We start from the raw sequence: 9,177 nt of genomic DNA, 5'->3' as shown, positions 1-9,177 counted from the left end.
TTTTTTTTTTTTTTTTTTTTTTTAATAGTGACGGGTCTCACTGTATTGCCTAGGTTGGTTGCAAACTTCTGGCCTCAAGCAGTCTTCCTGCCTTGGCCTCAGAAAGCACCTAGATTACAGGCAGGAGCCACTGCATGTGGCCCTGTTGCCATCACTTTTTAATCTTAGTGTTGCTGGCGTGGGTGCAGTTTTAGAATCCTTCTTACTGTAAAGTATGAATGCCCTTTTAATCTAAAAAATTACCGAATTCGTTAATTCTAGTAGTTTCAAATTAATTTCCTTGGGTTTTCTAGGAAGAGTCCTGTCAGTATTAAGGCGAATGTTTATTTCCCCTGTTATTAATGTTTGCCACTCCTGCTCTCCTTTTCTTCCAACCATTATAAAGATTTCTAGCTATGGAATGAATAGAAATGGAGACAGGAGCCAATTCTCATTTTGTTACTGGTTTTATTTTATTTTTATGTTTATATTTATTTTATTTTATTTTATTTATTTTTTTGAGACAGAGTCTCGCTCTGTTGCCCAGGCTGGAGTGCAGTGACACTATCTCAGCTCACTGCAAGCTCTGCCTCCTGGGTTCACTCACACCATTCTTCTGCCTCAGCCTCCCAAGTAGCTGGGACTACAGGTGCCCGTCACCATGCCTGGCTAATTTTTTTTTGTATTTTTAGTAGAAGACGGGGTTTTGCTGTATTAGCCAGGATGGGCTCAATCTTCTGACCTCGTGTTCTACTCGCCTTGGCCTCCCAGAGTGCTAGGATTACAGGCATGAGCCACCACACCAGGCTATTTTATTTTTATTTCTAATATTTTTGAGACAGAGTCTTGCTCTGTTGCCCAGGTTGGAGTGCTGGGACGTGATCTTGGTTCACTGCAACCTCTGCCTCCTGTGTTCAAGTGATTCTCCTGCTTCAGTCTCCCGAGTAGTTGGGATTACAGGTGTGTGCCACCATGCCTGGCTAATTTTTGTATTTGTTTAGTAGAGACGGGGTTTCACATTGTTGGCCGGGCTGGTCTTACTCTTAGCCTCAAATGATTTGCCCGCCTCGGCCTCCTAAAGTCCTGGGATTACAGGCGTGAGCCACCATGCCCGGCCCTTTTCTAATAGAGTTCTTAAGCCACAGAGATGAGCCGTTTCTTCTATTTTTCTACAGGAGAAAATGGGGAAAAATGCTGAATTGGGTGTCACTTCATTTTCTGTACCCTTTCCCATCTTCTGCTGCTCTTTTGTTCTGTTTCCCAGCATTCTTTTTTTTTTTTTTTAAGACGGACTCTTGCTCTGTCGCCCAAGCTGGAGTGCAGTGGTGCAATCTCGGCTCACTGCAGCCTCCACCTCCCAGGTTCAAGCGATTTTCCCCACCTCAGCCTCCCGAGTAGCTGAGACTCCATGCGTCCACCACCATGCCGGGCTAATTTTTGTATTTGTTTCCCAGCATTCTTAGTTTTCCCTGCTCTTTCTGTTTCAGAATCTTATCTAGTTCTATCTCAGTCCTTGACGTCGTCATCTTCTTATAATACCTACTGTTCTCTTCCCCTTAAAACTACCTTACACATTAGCACATGAGATTTTGTTATCTTCTTTCATTTTTCAGATCTATTTGTATTTCAGAAAAGAGCTTTCTTTTAAGGTGAGGGAATAAATTAGATGACTAATAGGCAGTGTGACATGGTGAAATATGTAAAGATTCAGGCAATGTGGGAGAAAAAAATTTGGGGGAGGTGGTTAAAACTGGTCCTATAGATTAGTAATATGTAAGCTCTTATCTCACATCTGAGACTGGAACTCGCAGTTCCTATTCTATGTACTTAATTAAAATATTTATTTTATTTTTTTTTTTATTTTTTTTGAGACGGAGTCTCGCTCTGTAGCCCAGGCTGGAGTGCAGTGGCGTGATCTTGGCTCACTGCAAGCTCTGCCTCCTGGGTTCACACCATTCTCCTGCCTCAGCCTCCCGAGTAGCTGGTACTATAGGCGCCTGCCACCGCGCCTGGCTAATTTTTTGTATTTTCAGTAGAGACGGGGTTTCACTGGGTTAGCCAGGATGGTCTCGATCTCCTGACCTCATGATCCACTTGCCTCGGCCTCTCAAAGTGCTGGGATTACAGGCGTGAGCCACCGCGCCCGGCCTATTTTTATTTTTTAAGAGATGGGGTTTTGCCATGTTGCGCAGGCTGGTCTTGAACTCCTGGCCTCAGTGATCCTCCTACATCAGCCTCCTGAGTGTCTGAGATAACAGGTACATGTCACTGCACCTGGCAAAGTTTCTATTAAAAAAAAAAATTTTTTTTTTTTTGAGACAGAGCCTTGCTCTGTCACTGAGGCTGGAGTACAGTGGTGTGATCTCAGCTCACTGCAACCTCCACCTCCTGGGTTCAAGTGATTCTCCTGCCTCAGCCTCCTGAGTAGCTGGGATTACAGGCGCCTGCCACCACACGTGGCTGATTTTTTGTATTTTTAGTAGAGACAGGGTTTCACCATGATCGCCAGGCTAGTCTCAAACTCTTGACTTCAGGTGATCCACCTACCTCGGCTTCCCAAAGTGCTGGGATTACAGGTGTGAGCCACCACCCCTGGCCTTTAAAAAGTGTTTTAAAAAATACATTGGGCTGCATATTGATTTACCACTCCTTCCACTCTGTAATCTGTCCTCCAGCCCTGATCCATTTTGGATGTAGTTGGGGAATTTGATTGGAATGAACCCAGCGATAGAGTCATTTGTATGTCTCCCCTGGAAGTCTGATAATCTGTATCTCTGCTGTCTTCTAGAAGAAACTCCTATAGGCTGGGCACTGTGGCTCATGCCTGTAATCCCAGCACTTTGGGAGGCCAAGGCGGGCCGATCACTTGAGGTCAGGAGTTCGAGACCAGCCTGGAAAACATTTTGAAACCCTGTCTTTACTAAAAATACAAAAATTAGCCAGCTATGATGGTCGATGCCTGTAGTCCGAGCTACTCGGGAGGCTGAGGCAGGAAATTGGTGTGAATCCGGGAGGCGGAGCTTGCAGTGAGCTGGGATCAGCCCCTACACTCCAGTCTGGGTGACAGAATGAGACTCCATCTCAAAAAAAAAAAAAAAAAAAAAAAAAAAATCCTATAAATTTTAGAGTTGTTTAGATCAGCTAATCTGTGTTAAGTATCTTGTGTTCTTTCATTCATTCAGCTAGTGTTGGGCACCTACTATAAATGGGCATTGCTAGGCCCTAGGGATGTAGTAATAAACCAGGACATGTGGGCCTCACCCTTCAGCATCTTGTTATTTTGTTATCTGGCTGTGGAGTCAGATGTGTAGCAATTAATACATCTCAAAATGCCGTGTAAAGTGGTGGGAGAAGTATCAGATGCTAGGGGAAAGCTTCATCTGAACTTGGCAGGGAGGAGAGCGTCAGGATGCTGGCGAGGGGTACAAAACCAAGAGATTGGCAGTGGTTAGCAAAATTTTTCTGTAAAGGACCAGATAAATAATTTAGACTTTCCAGGCCACGTGACCTCTGTTGCAACTGCTTAACTTTACCATTGTAGTGTGGAAGCAGCCATGGACCATAGATAAACAAATGAGCATGGTTGTGTTCCAATCAAATGTCAGTTGTGGACACAGAAGTTTGAATTAACTAAGAATTTTCAGGTGTCATGAAATACTCCAATGATTTTTTTTCCCTAGTCATTAAAACAAAAATGTAAAGGCCATTTTTAGCTCATATATCCTAACAAATACCGCTGGCATGCTGTAGCTTGCTGCCTCGTGGACTATGCTGCTAAACTGCTTATTATCAGGGGTCTTTTGCTTATACCTTGAACATTTTTGTTTTTTTTTTGATACGGAGTTTTGCTCTTGTTGCCCAGGTTGGTTGGAGTGCAGTGGCACGATCTCAGCTCACTGCAACCTCCGGCTCCTGGGTTCAAGTGATTTTCCTGCCTCAGCCTCCTGAGTAGCTGGGATTACAGGCACCCACCACCACACCTGGGTAATTTTTTGTATTTTTAGTAGAGACCAGGTTTCACCATGTTGGTCAGGCTAGTCTTGAACTCCTCACCTCAGGTAAACAACCCATTTCCACCTCCCAAAGTGCTGGGATTACAGGTGTGAGCCACTGTGCCTGGCCACCTTGAATTCTTTACAAAAACATTTGCCATGTGGTAGACCTGTAGTCAGAGCATGAATTATGCTTTTAGCAGGAGAGAAATTTGTAGGTAGGGTTGAAAATCATAGTGTTTCCGTACCTCTAGCTGTTCTTTTGAAACATTCCTGTAATTCTGGGCATTGAAAGGATGTTAGGACTTATGAGGGTGATTAATAAGTGGCATACATGCAGAGGGACTTGAATGGCATAATTGATAGTACTTACAAGGCCAGTCATGATCTTGCCAATTACTCGCTGTATAATGTTGGGCAAATCAGTGCACTTCTCTGAGCCTTGTCTATCCATGGAAAAAGAGAAAGTAAACTTATTATAGTTATTTCTCAGGATTACTATAAGTACTGGAGAAGATAATGTACTTCAAAGCAGTGTGAAAAAGTTCTTTGTACTATGCCTTTCTGCAGCTTTGTTTCAAATTTTAAAAAGGCACTCTGGCCACCGTATGGGGAATGGATTATAGAGTGGCAAGAGTGAAAGCTAGGAGACTAGAGAGCATGCTGTTGCAGTAGCCTAGTTGGTGGGTTGTAATGTGGCTTGACCAGGTGGTCTTAGTATGAGGAGATGAGGTGGTCAGATTAAGGACTTATTTTGAATGTAGAACTGATTGGATTTAATGATAGGGTATGAATTCAGAGGAAAGTCAAGGATGACCTTTTAAAAATGATTTTTTCTTTCTTTAATTTGTTTTTTAAAAAAATTATGTTATTTATTTTTATTTTTGTTTTTTGCTTGTTAACAAACTCTTGTGTCAAGGGCTGACTTCCAGTAGATTGCACCGAGGCAGCTGCTCTGCTACCTATGAAACCTTGACCCAGAAGCAGGTCATTTGTGAAAGGTTTAGTGCCAGGTTTCCCCACGAACGTGTGTTGCGTGACAGGAGAGGGGGTGGCCACCTTTACTGCCACACCTTGTTTCCCAGGAAGAGGGGCTTTCCGCACCAGACCTGTGTCCCCTTGTGTGGTAGGGCAGAGTGTCCCGCCGGCAGCAGGGGACCAGTAGCCGAGGCTATCCAAGGCCCTGCAGCATTGCCCTGTTTTTCTGCCTGGACAGGATTCTGACTTAGAGGCCTTCAGTCATAGTCCCACAGATGGTAGCTTTGCCCTGTTGGCTTCTCAGCCAAGCACATACACCAAGACTTTTTTTGTTGTTTTTAAGAAACAGCGTCTTCTCTTGTTCAGGCTGGAGTGCAGTGGTGCGATCTAGGCTCACTGTACCCTTGACCTCTTAGGCTCAGGTGATCCCCCTGCATCAGTATCTCAGGTAGCTGCGACTGCAGGTGTGTGCTGCTGTGCCTGACTAACTTTTTAACTTTTTGTAGAGATGAGGTCTCGCTGTGTTGCCCAGGTTTGTCTTGAACTCCTGGGCTCAAGCGATCCTCCTGCCTCAGCCTCCTAAAGTGCTCAGATTACAGGTGTGAGCCGCTGTATCCAGTTGACCTTTTTTAAAATTTTTTTTGCCTTGAGAAACTAGGGGAAAATTATGCCATTAAATAATGGACATCATTAAAAAAAATAGTTTGTCAGAAGACTTGGTTTCTAGTCTTAGTTCCTCATTAGGATGGCATGCGAACTTGTCTTGACATTTCTCTCTTGGTTGCTTCATGTGGACTGCATGGCATTTACAGAGGGATCAACAGAGTTCCTTAGCCATACACACTAGTTCTTGATTTCACAAAGGCATGTATGTAATCATCTCTTGTGACACCTTGTTAAAGAGCTGGAGAAATGTGTTTTATATAATTGTAAGCCTAGGTGTTTTAACACCCATTCTCCAAAAGCATAGTCACTAATTTCAAAGATGCTCTTTAGTGGTGAGGTTAAATGCTTTCTTTGATTCTGTTTTGTTAAATGTGTTCTTTATTGACTTGTGTGACGACTTAGATCACTTGATTATTAAGTTAGTATGTGTAAGGATGTTGACTGCTGCCTTTTTGGGGGAGAATACAGTTGGGATTTATAAAAGCTTGCTTGAACAAAACTGCCTCTTAAGTGATTGTTAATGAAGAATGGCTCCAGTTGACTTCCTAATGTACCTTCTGCAATTAACATGGTGGATTTTACAATAGGAAAGATAGGACTATTGAGTATTAATGGTAACAGATTTATTTTATTTTTATTTTATTTTTTTGAGACAGTCTTGCCCTGCTACCCAGGCTGTAGTGCAGTGGTGTGATCTCGGCTCGCTGCAGCCTCCGCCTCCCGGGCTCAAGCAATTCTCCTTCCTCAGCTTCCCAAGAAGCTGGGATTACAGGTGTGCACCACCACATCCGGCTAATTTTTGTATTTTTAGTAGAGACGAGATTTCGCCACGTTGGCCAGCCTGGTCTGAAACTCCTGACCTCAGGTGATCTGCCCACCTTGGCCTCCCAAAGTGCTGGGATGGTAGCAGATATTGACAGTGCCAGGCATAGTGCCTCATGGACACAATCACTAAAACAGTGACATTCCTTAGCATTCTATGGGCCTACCAACTTTGCTTATTTGTATTGCACATTCATTAGCTAGATTTTCTGTTAAGAATAGTCTGGCCAGGCCGGGCGTGGTGGCTCACGCCTGTAATCCCAGCACTTAGGGAGGCTGAGAATCGCTTGAACCCGGGAGGCGGAGGTTGCAGTGAGCTGAGATTGCACCACTGTGCTCCAGCCTGGGCAATAGGGCGAGACTCCATCTTAGAAAAAAAAAAAAAAGGAAAATAAAAAGAAAGAAAGGAAAGAAAGAGAATAGTTGGCTGGGCACGGTAGCTCATGCCTGTAATCCCAGCACTTTGGGAGGCCGAGGCGGACAGATCATGAGGTCTGGAGTTCGAGACCAGCCTGGCCACCATAGTGAAATCCCGTCTCTACTAAAAATACCAAAAAAAAAAAAAAAAAAAAAAAAAAAGAAAAAATTAGCTGGGTATGGTGGTGGGGACCTGTAATCCCAGCTACTTGGGAGACTGAGACAGGAGAATTGCTTGAACCCGGGAGGTGGAGGTTGCAGTGAGCCTAGATAGCGCCATTGCCGACAGTGCGAGACTCCCCCCACCCCCCCCCGACACGAATAGTCTGACTAAAGTGTTTTAAGGAGAGAGAGTTTGAATCCTTCCAAAATCTGTTTTCCTGAGCATACTTGAGTTAGTCTTTCATATCTGGAAGAATGCCTCTTTAGCTGAAGTTTTTCACCCAGTCAGCTTGGGTCCACTACAGTAAAGATGTGAGTGTCATGTCCTCAAATTATTCCTATAGTGTTGAATATGTGGTACCTTATCTTTTTGGAAATTAATGTATTATTTGCACTATGTTCTTCTTAAAATATTCACTCTAAAAGGCAAGAAACACTATTCCTTTATGTTCTGTGTTAGCATGTAGCATCTGGTACACTGAGTAAAGTGTACACTGAGTAACATCTGGTGCTGAGTAAAGTATGTAGCAAGTAGCTGAGAAGAAAGACTTTTTTGTTTTTAACATTCTTAACAGTGCAAGTATTATAATTTTATTTGCATTAAGAGTCAGCCCTTGCAAAAGTAATAGACTGCCTACAGTGTCTCAAACATGGAATATGGGTAGGTGTTTTTAGAAAGATTCTATGTGGTTCTCCTTTGTAGCTGGAAGTTTGAAATTTAGGAGGAAGTCATATGTTGCTTGCTATTTTCTAACATTGGTGAAGGTAATGCAGACGTGAATATTTGCCACTGCTTGGGTTTGCAAAAGGCTTTACCTTCATTTGTTTTTGAATTTTGTTAAGGAAGTTTTAGTGTATACTCTCCTGTAGCATTTTTTTCTCTAGCATAAAATTTCAGTATTTATGTAAATGTATGTTCTTTCTGTTTCTTTTTGTAGGACTTTTCTTTTTTTTGGATGGAGTTTCACTGTGTTGCCCAGGCTGGAGTGCGGTGGTGCCATCTTGGCTCATTGCAGCCTCCACCTCCTAAGTTCATGTGCCTCAGCCACCCAAGTAGCTGGGACTACAGCAGCGTGCCACCATGCCCAGCTGACTTTTGTATTTTTAGTAGAGACAGGATTTCACCGTGTTGGCCAGGCTCATCTCCAACTCCTGGCCTCAAGTGGTCCACTCACCTCGGCCTCCCAAAGTACTGGGATTACAAGCATGAGCCACCGTGTCTTGCCAGACATTTTTGATCCTGTGTTTTGTCCCCGACTGCACCCAGGCTGTGAGCCAGGGAGGCTTTAGAGTTTTAGTGGGGACCTTGGAGCTGTGGAGAGCATTCCTTGGCCGAAGTGGAGATGTATAGACTAGCTAATAAGACATCTGTGCAAACTTTTTCTTTTTGTAATTGAGGTTATATTCACATAACATGAAATTCACCATTTTACAAGTGGACATTTCAGTGGCATTTAATACATTTGCAATGCTGTGCAGCCACCACTTCTGTCTAGTTCCAAGATGTTTTGTCACCCCAGTAGGAAACTCTACCCATTAAGCAGCTGCTCCCCATTTCCCCTTGCCCTAATTCCTGTGAGCCAATATGGATTTTTGTCTCTGTTGATTTACCTCTTCTAGGTATTTCATGTAAATGCAGTTATATAAAACATGACCTTTTGTGTCTGGCTTCTTTCACTTTGCATGATGTTTCTGAGGTTCATCCATATTGCAGCATGGATCAACATTCAAGACTCACTCTGTTGCCCAGGCTGAAGTGCTGTGTCATGATCTCATCGCACTGCAGCCTCCGCCTCCTGGGTTCAAACGATTCTCCCGCTTCAGCCTCCTGAGTAGCTAGGACCCCAGACACATGCTCCTATGCTCGGCTAGTATTTGGGTTTTTAGTAGAGATGGGATTTCACAACATGTTGGCCAGGCTGGTCTCCAACTCCTGACCTCAAGTGATCTGCCTGCCTTGGCCTCCCGGAGTCCTGGGATTACAGCCTTGAGCCACTGTGCCTGGCCCAACATTCCACTCCTTTTTGTGGCTACATAATATTTCATTGTATCTATACACCAGGATTTGTTTATCCATTCATCTATTGGTAGACATTTGGGTTGTTTTCACTTTTTGGCTATTGTGGATAATGCTGCTGTGATCATGGTTGTACATATCATT

The 9,177-nt window shown here is 43.6% G+C and overlaps 1 protein-coding gene across 1 annotated transcript in view; it reads left to right on the top strand.

Moving 5' to 3' along the window:
* Positions 1–9,177, top strand: part of SRPK2 (SRSF protein kinase 2) — a 299,050-nt gene that overhangs the window by 65,140 nt on the left and 224,733 nt on the right.

This window comes from Rhinopithecus bieti, unplaced genomic scaffold (assembly GCF_001698545.2).
Source record: "Rhinopithecus bieti isolate Rb0 unplaced genomic scaffold, ASM169854v2 scaffold_7414, whole genome shotgun sequence".
In the NCBI taxonomy this organism is placed as follows: domain Eukaryota; kingdom Metazoa; phylum Chordata; class Mammalia; order Primates; family Cercopithecidae; genus Rhinopithecus; species Rhinopithecus bieti.
Note: the sequence above shows the minus strand (reverse complement) of the source record. Positions and strands in the feature narration are given on the sequence as shown.